The following is a 15,172-nucleotide window of genomic DNA, read 5'->3' as shown; positions in this document are numbered from 1 at the left end:
AAATCAGTGGCACTTTTTGGTTCTTTGAAATAAAATCTACCTAAACGTTCCCATGATTAAATGGCTTTGAACCATAATTTACAGTAGTCTTTGGAAGGTAACAGTTTATGTTTAGTCATTAGTATCACTAACTATGTCATTTGACTTAAAAGTTTCTTCAGAAATGGAAAATGAACAAGAAGATCAGTCACTCAAGGCCAGAAAGATTGTGTATGGGGTTTTTTATGGTTTGTTTCGGGGTGTGTGAGTATATGTGGGTTTGTGTTTGAACATTCCATGTAGACTTCTGATCAAGAAGGCATAGTTCATGCTTTGATGTACTGTCTCCTAACACATGCTAGCACTAGTACTACTATTAGATAAAACAAAAAAGTGAACCAAAGCAGAGACAGCCAGGCTCAAACAAACGAAGCATCTCGTGGAACCAAAAATAGAATAAAAATGTAAATCGGTGAGTGAGGCTGAAACCATGGACCACCTGGGTTCTGAGTCTAGAAGCAGATAGTGGTACTTAAGAAATTGGTTCCTATGAAGTAGTAGAAACTAGAAATATTATACAGGATTGGATACTGGAGCCAAGTTTAACTGCTTGACATCAGAGGCAGCTAGAATGTGACTCTTCCCAACTGTTCACACATAAAAGCTTGCTGCTGCTGACCACTACCTAGGGCCTCCTTTTGAGGAAGCTAAGTATAATGATGCTAGAAAATACATATTTAGCATCTTAATATGGAGCAGAACCAAGGTATTCCAAAGCTTGGTAATTAGGTCTAAAATAGTCCTAAAATAATCGCTGAAGGGAAAGAAGTTCTCAAAGATTTGGTTCTGGACTCCCTGTAGGGGTCCAGGAGTAAGTACAGAAAGAAGGAAGAAGGGTGGGGAAGAGAGAAAATAAAAATACAAGTAAAACCTACTTTAAGCCCATGAACTAAAATTTCAAAATATGTCAGAATCTCTTGGCAGAACATGTATTCCCAGCATATAAAATTAAATTTTGTAGACCGGTCTGACATTTTAAAATATGAATGTTTAAGATGCTAAAGGAAATATATCAAGTCACATCATGAAATGGATATGAAATTACAAAACAAAAACATGTAGAAATGAAACATATGTAAAATCTATTGAGGAATCTTACAAGTAAAAAATATAATCATTGAAACAAGCTCAATTGGCGTAAACTGTAGGCTGGACACAATTGAAGAGGAAGTTTGTGAATTAGATGATAGTGTGAGAAATTGTCTCATACCCAAAACACAAAGAAACAAAAACATTAAAATATATATGAATGAAGGAACATTGGTGAGATATGGAAGTGAATGTGGAGTTTTAATAAGGTAGCTCCAAAAGAAGACAATGGAGGGATTGCTGGAAAAGCTATACATAAATAAAAGCTGACAGTTTTCCACAATTCAGTCTGTTAATACTCAGCCGATTGTTAATTTTCCCTAAGTCCAATCAGGGCAAAGGAAAATGAATCCATATTTAGATACATTATCATCGTGTTCAAAAAGAAAAACATGTAAAAACTCCCTGAGAGAAAAGACACATTACCTATAAAGAAATAAAATTTAGACAAGAGAATTATCTGCAACAATCAAAAGATACAGAGGAGTCAAATACTGAGGGAAAATAAGTCAGCCTAAATGTTACTCCCAGCTAAAACTAGCATTCTTTAGTGAAGGCAAAATAGAAACATTTTCAGACTTACGAAGACCAAGAGAGTTTATCATCCATGGAAGACGTACTTCAGCAAAAAAATAATAATTCAGAAGAAGGTGTGACATGAAAAAAAGAAAAGATTACATAAAATTTGTCAAATGTATTTATTCATAGGAAACAGACCACTTCTTTTTGGGATGGAAAGGAAAGGTAAAGTTCAATGTGATAGGTTGATTGCAGTCATGATCTCAATTCTTTACCCCTCTCTGAGTTCATGCACCTTTGCCATATGATTTTGCACTTCCTCACTAAAAGAGGCAGAGTTAATTTTCTTCCTCCTTGATTCTGAGTTTGGCTATGTTACTTGATTTTGTCAGTGGGATGTTAGCAGATGTAACTTACACAGAGTCCTGTAAAAGCATTGGTGCAGTTCTGCTTCCACTCTATACCTCTACCTTTGCCATGGAAATCTGCCCAGGATAACCTGCCCAGGAACGTAAGAGACATAAGAGGCAAAGCCAAATCAACATAGACAACACCAGCCAACAACCCCCAACCCCCAGCCAACCAGCCAGCTGACCACAGATGCAAGTCTAGTCCAGACCAGCTAGACCCCACAGGCTCTTGAGCTATGTAAATGTTTTTTTGTTGTATGCCACTGACTGTGTGTGTGTGTTTCTTTGTTTTGCAGCATTGTTGTAACAATAGGTAGCTAATGCAATAACAAGATACAAGATAGGAAGCAAGTGGGTTTTCATGTTCAGGGGAATAGAAAGACTGCAAAACTGTAGACTTTGTTTGAAAATTTTAAGGTGAAATTGTAAGAGTAATGTTAAAAGTGTTAGTATAAAAAATATGAGTCATCATGTTACAAATATAATTTATAAATTTAAGAGCCAGGAAAGAAGGAGGAAGAGGAAAAAGTGAGAAGGAGAAATAGAGAAAATGTATTAATTCAGTGGAAGGAAGGAATGAAGGAAGAAAAAAGGGCAGGGGGGGGAGTGGCAAAAAGTCACAAAAGAATATCATAGACTTAGATCTAAATACATCAATCACGATAAGTATAAACAGATTAAGCTTACTTATTAAAAGACTTTAGGGACTTCCCTCGCGGTCCAACGGTTAAGACTTCGCCTTCCAATGCAGCGGGTGCGGGTTTGATCCCTGGTCAGGGAGCTAAGATCCCACATGCCTCGTGGCCAAAAAACCAAAACATAAAACAGAAGCAATGTTGTAACAAATTCAATAAAGACATTAAAAAAAAAGACATTGGGAAACCCAGCTAAACTCTTCTTATTGAGATATTACTAAAATAAAATATAACAAAAAGGTAGAAAATAAACAGATATATTGATATCAAAGTAGAATTTATAAGCAAAAGCAATAATAGGAATAAAAAAGGATCTGAAGTTAAATAGGAAAACCCCTTAAGATTTAATAACTTTGGAATATATAAAGCAAAAACCGAGAATTACAAGCAAAAATGTAAAACTCCAAAACCATAGTGAAAGGATTTTAATCTATTTCTAGCAGAAACTCGGCTCAAACAGACAACAATAAGGATAGAGAACGATTGTGTCTAATAGAAATGTAATGTCAGCTCCATATGTAATTAAAATTTTTTCTAGTAGCTACATTTAAAATTATGGAAACAGGAAAACTTAATAGTATATTTTATGTAACCCAAACTGCCCCAAATGCTATTTCAAGAGATATAAAATTCATGAGATGTTTTACATTCTTTTCATAGTGAGTCTTAGAAATCTAGTTTGTATTTCATACTTACAGTACATCATCTGCCACATTTCAAGTGATCAGTAGCCCCATCTGGTTAGTGGCTACCATGCTGGATAGTCTTGATGCAGAAAATCTAATAGGTAAATATAAAATCCTATACCTGACAGAGTATACATTTTTTTCAAGTACATGTAATATTTACAAAAATTGACCTTATGCTAATTTACAAAAGAAGTCTGATCAAATTTTAAAGAATCAATATTATAGAAGTCACTATCTGACAACAGTACATGTGCCAGGAGCCTTCAAAATTTATTAATAAACATCTGTGGTTAAAGAGAATATTGCAGTGGAAATTTAAAACATTTAGAACTGAGCTATAATAAAAGTTGTCAATATCAAAAACTCGTGAGGTGTTGATACAACAGTTCTTAGAAGTAAATTGATAGCCTTAAGTGCCTTCATGTAAAAACAAAAAAAAAAATGGAAAATAAATTCAACTCAGGAATATGGATGGGGAAGCCAAAACTAAATGCAGATAAAACAATATAACTATAAGGAAGGATTTTGAAAGGAATAATAAAGATAAAATCATAAATTCATAAGACAAAAAATAGAGGATCATCAAAAAGAACCAAATCTGCATTTTTGAAAATAAACAACATAAAGGTCTAATCTGACAAAGAAAAAATACTAAGGCACAAGAAGCAGTTTTGGAGAGGAGTATGATTACAAATGTGCTGTATATTCCAAATAGTTTGCTAAAACTATACTATAAAAAAGCTGTATAGCAAGCCTAATCATAAAATTCTTACATTTGGCATTAATATCACAAAATATGGTCGGCGTGATGTGGGATGTGGTCTCTGGCCCCTTTAGGAGCCATGACAAGATGTAACAATCAAACTGAATTCTTTCATCACTTATAGCTCATCTATGAATTTTCCTATTGCCTAAAGGGAGTCATTGTCAGCTCCCCAAAGTGAGAGACTTTGCTTTTATCTACTGCTAGTCACACGGTGCGTGGAATAATACTTAATATGTAATGAGAGTTCCATAAATATTAGTTGAAAGAGAGTATCAGGAATTTTGGTTATGAATTAGGATGTATGCAGAAATTAAGGAATCATATATTATAAATGAAGTGATAAAACAGATGGGTTAAAATAAAGGTCAGGTTTTTAACAGATCCACAGTGCCTTCTCCACAATTCCCCCATCCTGACCTATCCTGAGGTCATCTGACTGCAAAACCTGGCCTGACCTGTGGTGAGGTTATTTATAGTCTGTCTTTATCTGACTCAGATTCTGCTTGAGGTGCCAATGTAAGATACTGTATATGCCCACATGTTGTCCTAGGAGTTTCAGATAAGGGATTGTGAACCTGTTTCAATGTCTATACTTAAGATGTGTAGCAGAAGGATACATTTCATTTTTAAGTAGGCTAGGGGTCGTTGCCTGGTTATGCTGGTGATTTATTAATGAATTATACTATTGCAATAATTTTGTAGTTATAAAATGGTAAGCAAAGCTAACTTTGTCTTATTTCCCCTTGTTAATAAAAAAAAAGTCTCCTTAGGGGAGCCTATTTTTGTGGGAAGAATGATGACACTGATGACAACATTCCTCGCTGGTCTCTGTTATCCTCTATTCTGTGCCCAGAGCTAAACCATTAGGATTCTACAACTTGCTAGGAAAATATGTGCTATTTTGCTCCTTCACCCATATAGCCGACTATATGATACATATAATGATCTTACCATCATGTGTTCCTTCGGCCTCTCCACTTCACATCTCTCTTGTAGCCTTGGCTGCATGGCCATTCTGCCTTAACAATGCTCCTTCTATTTCCTAGTGCTTCTCCCCCGCTCTACATCACCCTCCACAAACATACTGTTACATTCCAGATGGCTTTCCTTACTGCATAATATTCACTCAACCATGTTCAATCCAGTTGCCTGTTAAACCTGTTTCCTTTATTAACATTTTCTGGCTTCTAAGCATTTCCAAGTTCCTCTAGTAGACAGTTCCCTTACATGAGGGGTGATGGGCTTCTGACGTGGCTTTATTATTATTAATAATTTGTCTTCTGTGAAAAATAGATAGCAGGAGCTCCTTGGAGCACCTCGGTTAGCATGTGTGGGATCTGTACACTCATATCTGGGCTGACGCATCAATAAGTTTGCCACAGTGGAGAAAGGAAGATGTATGAAAATTCAGGCTGAAAAGGATAAGCCGTATTATATCACTTCAGTTTGGACACTCAGATCTAAGATGAGTCTTAGATTAGATGAAATATAGTATATTCAGCTCAAATTAGGAAGTAGTATTTCTTTCTGAAGATAATTTTATGGAGGAGTCTCAGTAATATACGGAGGACTGAACTCCTAAAGAGGTAAGCAGATGGGGGCAGTGGGTGGATGAGGAGCATTAGTGAGACAATGTGAGAAATGTCACAGAAACTAAGGGAAGAAAATTTTATACAGTAAACGGGCAGCTGTAATCTCTGCATCCAAACATACACCTCCAGCCTTTCTGCGGAGACCGCCTAGCCCTCTGGCAGAACCTTCTTAGGATGCATTCAATGGTTCTGAGGTTCTACTTCTCAAACCTAGCCTCCTGCTCTGGCTGGAGACCACTTCAGCCCGCCTCTCACGTGTGCTCTTTTTCCTGGCGCGAGTCAGCCGCCAGGCTGCTACATCCCCCAACTGTGTCTAAGGGGGCTAGCACCTTATTTGGAGTGTGTTTTGGTCCTCAGCCTCAAGTAAGGCTAACAGGTCCCACTTTGATATATTAGATTTCCAAGCACTCCAGAGTGCTCAGCAAAAATGAATTCTCAGTGTTGCGTGAGTGAACAAATGATCCCGTGAATGAATGGATACTTTTCATTCCTTGTGATCACCTGTTGGCATCATCTCATACCGTTGACCGCCCCGTTTCTTTCTTTCTTTTTTTTTTTTTAAAGCACTTTTCTTTTTTTATAGCTACTTTATTTTATTTTATTTATTTTATTTTATTTTTGGCTGTGTTGGGTGTTCGGTTCATGCGAGGGCTTTCTCCAGTTGAGGCAAGCGGGGGCCACTCTTCATCGCGGTGCGGGGACCGCTCTTCATCGCGGTGCGCGGGCCTCTCACTATCGCGGCCCCTCCCGTCGCGGGGCACAGGCTCCAGACGCGCAGGCTCAGTAGTTGTGGCTCACGGGCCCAGCTGCTCCGCGGCATGTGGGATCTTCCTAGACCAGGGCTCGAACCCGTGTCCCCTGCATTAGCAGGCAGATTCTCAACCACTGCGCCACCAGGGAAGCCCCGACCACCCCGTTTCGTATGTCACTCTTCGCCCTTACCCTGCCCCTACCGCCCTCTGCTTCCTACCCTTTTTACTCCTTCATAGTTTCTCATCTCCTCCCCATGCTCACTTTTTACTACCTGCTTTTAAATGCTGGTTTCCTCCAGGGTTTCATCCTCACTACTTTGTCTTACCTTCTTATTAAATATATTCATCTTGGGGGAATTTCATCCATATCCCTGATTTGACGACTATCTATACACTTAATATCTCAGCCTGGACCTCTCAACTTCACTTTAAACCAGTGGTGTGCGGCAGCCAGCTTGTGCTACCTCAGGAGAACCGATTGTTAAATTTTCAGGATTTAATTTTAATTTTTTTTTTTTTCCGAGCTGTGTGGCTTGCGGGATCTCAGTTCCCGGACCAGGGACTGAACCTGGGCCATGGCAGTGAAAGTGCCAAATCCTAACCACTGGACTGCCAGGGAACTACCAATTTTCAGGAATTTTGTGAGCCAGCTGCTAAACCCAGCCTTTATTATAAATTTACGATAAAATAAATTATAGTAAAAACAGAGGTAGTAAATACTTAAAACTCATTACTTCCTAACAATTTTTCTACATTTTAAAACTATTAATGCTCTTGAGATTTGGGATGTCTGTTGTATTTGTATATTGAAAGGACTCGATAGTGGTGTATCACTGCACATCTCTTCCAACTCGCATTCAGTGATGTCATCTCGGTAGCTTGAGAACTGCCACAGTGAGAATATTTATGCCATGGAAATTGGGAAATACTTCAAATCAGGGCTTAATTTATTGTTTTGTTGATTGTCTAGACTTAAGAAGGTGATTGAGAAAATGTTAATAATGCAGATTAAGCTTAATAGTGTGTCATGTCTATAGCTGTAACATTGTAACACCAAAAAATTGAGAAAATATTCAAAAATTATTATCCAGTTCAGCAAAGAAATTACTCCTCTCATTGATGAACAAGAGAAATTCTGACCCACATCTTCATTGTTTCACTTTCTCTTAAAATAAACATAAATGTAGACCATAACTGCAGTCATTTGTCAATTGCACTTATAGGTTGTCTATGATACAAGCACTTGGTAAAAGTCAACAAAAACATTGTGTGAATATTGATTGGTGGTATGGAATTTACAATAGAGTGTTACATACTTTATTATTATTTGTAAATTAGGCACCACACATCTTTCATATCAGGAAAATGTATAAAAACTTATGTACATATGTGTGCATGTATTCCCCCTTCCCCACCAAGAGCCAGTTATATGTTTACCAGCACATCACTTCTTGAAACCTTCAATATCAATTGCCTACTAAACATTTGAAGTTTAATATCATAGGCATTTCAGACTTAACATGTCAAAAACAGAACTCATTTTTCTCCTAAAATCTTTTCCTCTTCTGATACTACTCTGCATCTTCTCTATGGGGTAGGGAAGAAAGCTAAGCAAGAGTGTGATCTTGACTGGAAACTAATGTCAGTCTGATCATGGAAGGAGGGGCTGCATCACAAGGTTACCCACCTTGAGGCAGGGGACTGGCCTTTCCCCCTGTGCCAGTTACTCATCGGTTAAGGTCTGCCCACCAGGGGAGTGGGTCATAGCCTTCCAGACTAGGTGTGTCTTGTTGGTCCGAGGGCAGTTCTCCAGGGAAGGCAGTAGCTGTGAACTTTAAACAACCAGCTCTCAGAGCAGCTGAGGGACAAAAGCACCTGCCAGTAAGGGGATCTGGGCACCGCAGCCTCCACTGTAGTGTGGATCCATGCATAGGTGTAAGGTGGGGAGAGATGGGAGGGGAGAAGAGATTGAGACAGGTCCTGGTGAGTGGGCTCTCTCTCTAAGAGCAATCCAAGTTAACTGCTGAGGGTAGGCAGGATCCTGGTGGGGGCAGAGAACTTGACTAGGGTGGGAAGCTTTGGAGCAGCTACTACATGTAGGCAGTATGAGAGAGGCTGCCCTGGGCAGCGTCAGGGTCCAGTTACTGTTGGAGACTAGCACTGGACCCTGACAGCACTTTGCATTGCTATTTAACCATTCCTCAGCAGTCTCAGTGTAGGAGTGCAAAGGCAGGTGGTTGGCTTGACCCAGTGTTGAGATTTTGCTGCGTAAGTGTAATGCAAGCAGAAGAGGGTGAGGCATGAGGATGATGGTGAGAGTTATTGAAGGCTCTTACTACCTTTTGTGAAGGCACAAATGTACACAATACATTACAGGATGAGACAGTGTGTTCTCACGCAATGACGGAAGTAGAAAGTATGGGCAAGATCAGAGAAGAGAGTGAAGCATTTTCTTAGAGTTAAGGATGTAAATTTTTACAACTTCACGTAAAGACTTCACGTGAACGAGACTGCATTTGAACTGCCTCTTGAAGGGCCAGTGGGGAGAAAAATCTCCCTGAGGGAAAATGAAAGGGGATAGTGTAGGAAAAGCGTGGGGAAAAAAATGCATGAACACAATCTGGTTAGAGTCCTGTGATTTAGAAGTATGGTAACGCCTGCAACAAGGTACCCACAATAAGTAAAACCAGGTAGAGTGGTTGGCATTGGCTTTTGTCCTCACTCAGCCCCATTTTCAAAGAGGGGCAGGGCTAAGTCTCTTGTACTGGGGCAAGAGGGTGGCAATGGTTTGGGATGGAGACCTGGCCGGGGGAGTGGCAGGTAACCTCATCTTTGGAAGCAGGGAGGTAAAAAGAGTGTGTTGCCACCTCCCAGTAGTGTCTTAGACTTATTTCCGTGGCTGTGAAATGGATACCAATTAAGTAGGAGATAACTGGGGTTATTGGCACTGCCTTTGAAATCCTAGCCAGACATGAACCCAGAATTGTAGCTATTGATATTTAAACCAAAAGTAGACACTGCCTAGACTAGTAGACAAACCAGACCTCAACCAAAGCACATTTGGATCCAGCACCTGACCCAGAGCTACTGGTGGCTAGTTAGTTGTGCGGGCTCCGCTGACCTTTCATTAACTTTACAGTAACACATTTTGCTCAACTGAATATTTTGGTTTCTGCAAATGGGGGATTTTGGTGGACTGTATATAGGTGGTATGGAGGCCAGAAAAAGTGAAAACCACTAGAAAAGGCATTTTTGGGGCCAGAGATAGTGAAAATAGTTGAAAAGGTTTTTCTGTTGTTGAATAAGGCTATGAAACTAATACATATTCTTTATACTAATTCAAATAACGTAGGAGTGTGTGAAGAAAAACAAAAGGTAACCATTTTCCTATTGCACCAAAGCAACTCTTTCCTCCTAGAGACGGTCACCGGTAAATGTTTGGTATATAGGTTTTCATGCCTACGTAAGCACATATGGAATTTACATGTATATATGAACATGTGCAAAATATTATATATAATATTTTGGTCTTTAACCTACTGCTTTTCAGTCAATACTATATCTTGGATATTTTAACATGATTAGTTTTGCCCTAATAGCTACCTAATATTCCATGATATTGAACAAATTCCCCATTGATAAGAATTTAAGTAGATTCTTTTTTATTACTATAAACAATATAAGGAACATCCAATATATACTCCTTTTTCTACTTAGTTAATTACTTTAGATAAGTTCCTAGAAGTTATCAAAGTTATCTATAAGTTCCTAGAATTATTGTGTCAAAGGGTCTGGTAATTTTACATACCAGTTAATTAACTAATACACACTGCCAGACTGCCTTCCAAAAATCTGCATAAATTTATTTCCCAGTCAACTGTGTAGAAGAGTGCTTGTTTCTTTACCCACACAGAACATTATCACTATTTCTATCTGATGGGTTAAAGTTATATTTTAAGATTAAAAAACTAATTCTGGTGATAAAAGATGAAAACTGACATTATGAGAGTTGATATTGCAGGTGGAAAATATTCTCTCAGTAGTTGAGTTTAAAAGTGTGTTTAGTAGTTAACTTTTCTGAGAGCCTGTTGTACATTTTATTGAGTTGATGAAGATGGTTTAGAAATTCTGGGGCTGCTACCTCCACTCCTCATTAGTTTGAAACGCTCCCAAAATTCGTGGAGATGGAATTCACCTTTACGGTTGAAGACAGTATCTTGGTAGGACACTTTTTGAGAGTTTACTTGTGATATACAGAAATGACACTATCAAAACCTTTCAGTACGTGGCGAATGCTTCTCAAAGAAGCTAAGCTCTCCATATTATAGAGCCATTATGAAGTTCTGTAAGTTTAAAAAGAAAAATGCCTTAGACTTTTTTTTATCAGTAAGAAGAGAACTGATTAATGTCAGCCATTAGAATTATATGCCCAAGTGAACATATACACATAGATGGAAAAGAAATTGAACACATCATCATTTAATAAATATTTCGTTAAAAGTTGTATTTCTGTATCTCAGGTCCACCTTGATCTCTGTCTCTGGACTTCTTTTTTTTTTCCAGAGCTTTTTGATATATAACTTTGGAAAAAAATTCTACTTGAATCCTTGGGCTCAGTTCTTCATCCTTCCTTGCATTCACACCCTGGATCCTCATAACACAGAAAGAGTGTGCTTCCCTGCTCCTTGACTTTGGGCTTGGCAATATTCCTCGCTTTAGCTGGCAGAATAGAGTGGAAGTTTCAGTTCTGAAGTCTGGAACCATGAGAAGAACATGCCCTGGCTAGCTCACTGGTTTAAGGAGAATGAGAGACATGTGTAACAGTCCAGCCTCATATGTGAAACAGAACCAGCCCAAGAACCATGAGAGCAAGTGCTTGTTATATGCTACTAGTTTTTGTGGTTGTCTGTCATGCAGCACTATTTTGGCAATAGCTAACTGATACATAATGCCTTTTTAAAGTATTTAGTGTTCCTGTAATGTCTCCACTGATTTTTTAATTTGGCATACTTACCTCTAATACGTTTTGTATTTGATGCTTATAGTTTACAGGGCTTTCTCAGTCAAATCACAGGCCAAGAGAAAATTCACCCAACTTTGTTCCCTCATATACTGATAAATATAAAAAAAGCAACCTGAATTTTATTTTCCTTAAATCTCTATTTAATTGTAAATAAACTTTGTCCTTTTAAAATCTTTGCTCAGATCATGACAGTGAGAAATGGATACAGAAGTTCTCAAAATGTTTCCTTTTTGCATTCAGTTTTCAGAATTCTCTTCATGTCATGCAGGTCTGAAAGGTTAAAAATAACTGCACCTCCAGAGACTTCTTCTTGGGCTGTATTCTTCCTTGGGAACCTCTAAGCTTTTCCCACCCAAACTGGGTCATCATCCTTACCTAATTTAAAAATCTCTCAGATCCAATGCTCTACAAAAATCAATGAGATCTTTCCCACCAGATAATCCCAGCAGCCACACATGATATTCTCTGGTCTGATTCTGCATGAGTTTGATTTTATATACTCTATTGTAATAATTTATTAACTTGATAAAATCTGCTGACTCCTCATGGAAAATATTCTGTTTATATTTTGTATTTCCTGCAGCTTTCTTTCCATAGCCTTTATTATTGAGTATTTACATGAGAATAGGGCCTTTGTTTTTTAAATGTTCATCTGTGCCTGCTGCTGACTGTCTCCCCTGAAGTTACAGCCCTCTGTTTGTGACATACATCGTGCTTTTCATATTGAAAGCACTCAATGAACCCTGAATAATTAATCTTCCTTTCATGTCTGTGAGTTATCTAGGTGAGCTGAGTTAGCCCCATTTTATAGGCAGGGCAACACAGAGAGATATAGAAGGCGGTCACTTGAGGATCTCAGAGGTCAAGTGTAAAGTCCTTGCATCTCTTGTACTAGATGAAGCCCCTCTCCTTGGTTATAGTTAGTTCTGCTGGGTTACGATCTTATATATTATGTTATGCTTGCTTTTACTCTGCACATTACTGATGGAAAGATATATCGGTGGGAAAGGAAAGATGAACATCAGGTGACAAAACTTCACAAATAGTCACTCCAAATATTTCTTAAGGGAGTGGCTGCTGTATCATCTGTTGGTCAAGTTGAGGCAGCGGCCTTATGTAACAGTAACTTTGCATGGCCTGAGAGCCAAGTTCTGACTTTGAGATTTCCTTACCTGTTGTCTATTCCTGGACCACAACTTTGGAGTCAACTGGCAAATAACAAAGTGAATCATGAATAGAAGATCCAGTATATTTACATTAGTCATTAAATTAGCTTGATTTATTCTGGTTCTTTTGATTGTTATGCCCAGAGCACATTAAGAATTTGCTTACTGATTGGTGATCAACAGCAGTGATGATTAAAACAGAGTAAAATTTTAAAAGTCTGTGGAGCAGTTTTAACACTCAGTTTGGTTTTTCAGAGAAGAATAAGTAAGTCATGCAGTTCTTATAGATCAATGTTGAGGACCATGGGCAATGGGACGGGAGTATCCATGCTTTCCTGCTCCCTGAGATATCCTCCACAACTTTACATTCCTCTCCCTCCCCTCAATATATTCCTGATAAAATCCTTCAAAAACCTTCTAAAATGCAACAACCTCTAGCTCTCGACCCATATTTTTCTTTTGAATCTACATTATATTTTGTTTGAAGCTCTCTTATGTAAGCCCGCTGTCTTATCCTCCTGTTGGATTATAAACATCTTGGGGGCAGGGACTATAATTAATTCATCTTCATATTCTCTGAAGGCCTAAATTCCAGTGATATTCTGCTATTCCTACAATCTGAATAGCGTTCAATTCAATGCTAAACTAACAAAATGAAATACTTAAAAAAAAAAAAAATATATATATATATATATATATCCCCTTCCCCTAGTTGGGTTAGACTTGGATAGAGAATCTAGTCTCAGAGTAAACTCCATGAGGAAAACCAAACTTTAACAGAGCTAATAACTTTAGCTCTGTTATTGGGAGCTTATCTAAATCAAATCCAGGATCACAGTTTTGGTGAATTCTACAATTTTTATAGCAATCATATAATAGAAACTCTAAAACTTTTTAGTTCAAGTTTTCAAAAGGATCAGGTTTTCTTAGTAAGAAATCAAGGACTGTGAAAGAAGCTCTGCTGTGTGCCATCTATAAGAGAAAAACACGATGGGATTTAAGTAGGGGGAGAGCATGTTCTCATGTGTACTGAAGAATTAATTCCACTGCTATTCACCAACTTTTAGGAATCTGGAAATAATATGCCTGTTGGCTATTTGTGTTAGAACAGATGTAAAATTAACCGGTCCAGCTAACAGTACCAGGTCTGCCTTGGCCAGTGAAAGATTTTAAAACAGTTTCCCCAAAACAGGAATCATATAAAAGTCCTCCAAGTCACATTATTAGTGGGCCTAAATATTGTTGTTGTGTCGTATTTACTCATGTTTCCCCTCATTTTTACCTTCTCCCAGGAAACATAGGGTCATTTCTCTCTGTAATTCACCCTTCCTGGAAGGCAGTCTTCTTGCCCACTGCATCAGTGCCTTCTTGGAAAGCTTGGTAAGAATAATGCACCTGACGTTAGCAGCTAGCTCTTCAGCTACTCTTCCAGAAATAGACTAGACAGCAAGGGATGGCCCTGCTGAATTCCAGAAAACACAGGGTGCCCCCGTTAGCCATGGTATTTGAAGCCATATACCTCCTAATTCTCTTCTTCCTCCCCTGCCCTTTTGCTACTAGCATGAACAAGGAGATGAATTACTTCATCTTCATCATATTTAAATATTCCTGATTCCTAATCATCTTTCCAGATTGAGCTACACAAGGAAGTTATTAATTAAGCTGTTAGATGAGAATGACATCTACAATCCATAAAATGGATTAAGGAAACCAAGAGCTTTATAACATAAAAAAACAATGTTAACGGCATTTGCCTTTGAGGAAGAGGACCTCCACTTGAGTCCTTGCCTCAACATTTTCATACCAATCCCACCCAACAGCCAGTAAATATAAATCTTGGAGATAATGTGAACAGCTCTGTTGTTTTGTGGCAATTATCCAGACCCCTCCTTGCTAGGTTTATGTCCATGTGCTTCCAAGTATCCTAATTTTCTATCTTTTTCCCCTCTTAACTCCCAGCATTCTTTAGAACCTAGATTCAAACTCACTTTAATCTTAGCCTTTTTGAACTAAGTTATCTAGCCCTAGCACCAACCCTTGGTGACTTAGGTCCCACTCTGGCTCACCCAAGACCCTGTGAGGATGCGAGTTACACATAACTTGTCAGAGCCTCAAGTTTCCTCCTACAGAATGGAGCTGATAACCTATCTCATTTGGTTTTGTGACATTTAAAGTACCCTGATAGCTCAATTTTATTCAACAAACTTAGCACTTCTCCAGGCACTGGGTTCTACAGATGAATAAATTACAGATTTCTGGTGAAGACAAATAAGAAGTCAAGGATTAAGGAGAATAGAGAGGAAATTATGGGAGGAGGGGGATTGCTCAGTGGAGATTCAGAGTATCAGCTTGGGTAGGAGAGAAGGTGCATCTCTGAAGGCTTCCAAAAGAGAGTCACACTTGAGCTGAGTTTCAAAGCACATCTTGGAGTT

Source organism: Balaenoptera ricei, chromosome 14 (assembly GCF_028023285.1).
Source record: "Balaenoptera ricei isolate mBalRic1 chromosome 14, mBalRic1.hap2, whole genome shotgun sequence".
NCBI lineage: Eukaryota > Metazoa > Chordata > Mammalia > Artiodactyla > Balaenopteridae > Balaenoptera > Balaenoptera ricei.
The sequence above is the reverse complement of the archived record's forward strand: the minus strand, read 5'-3'. Positions refer to the sequence as shown.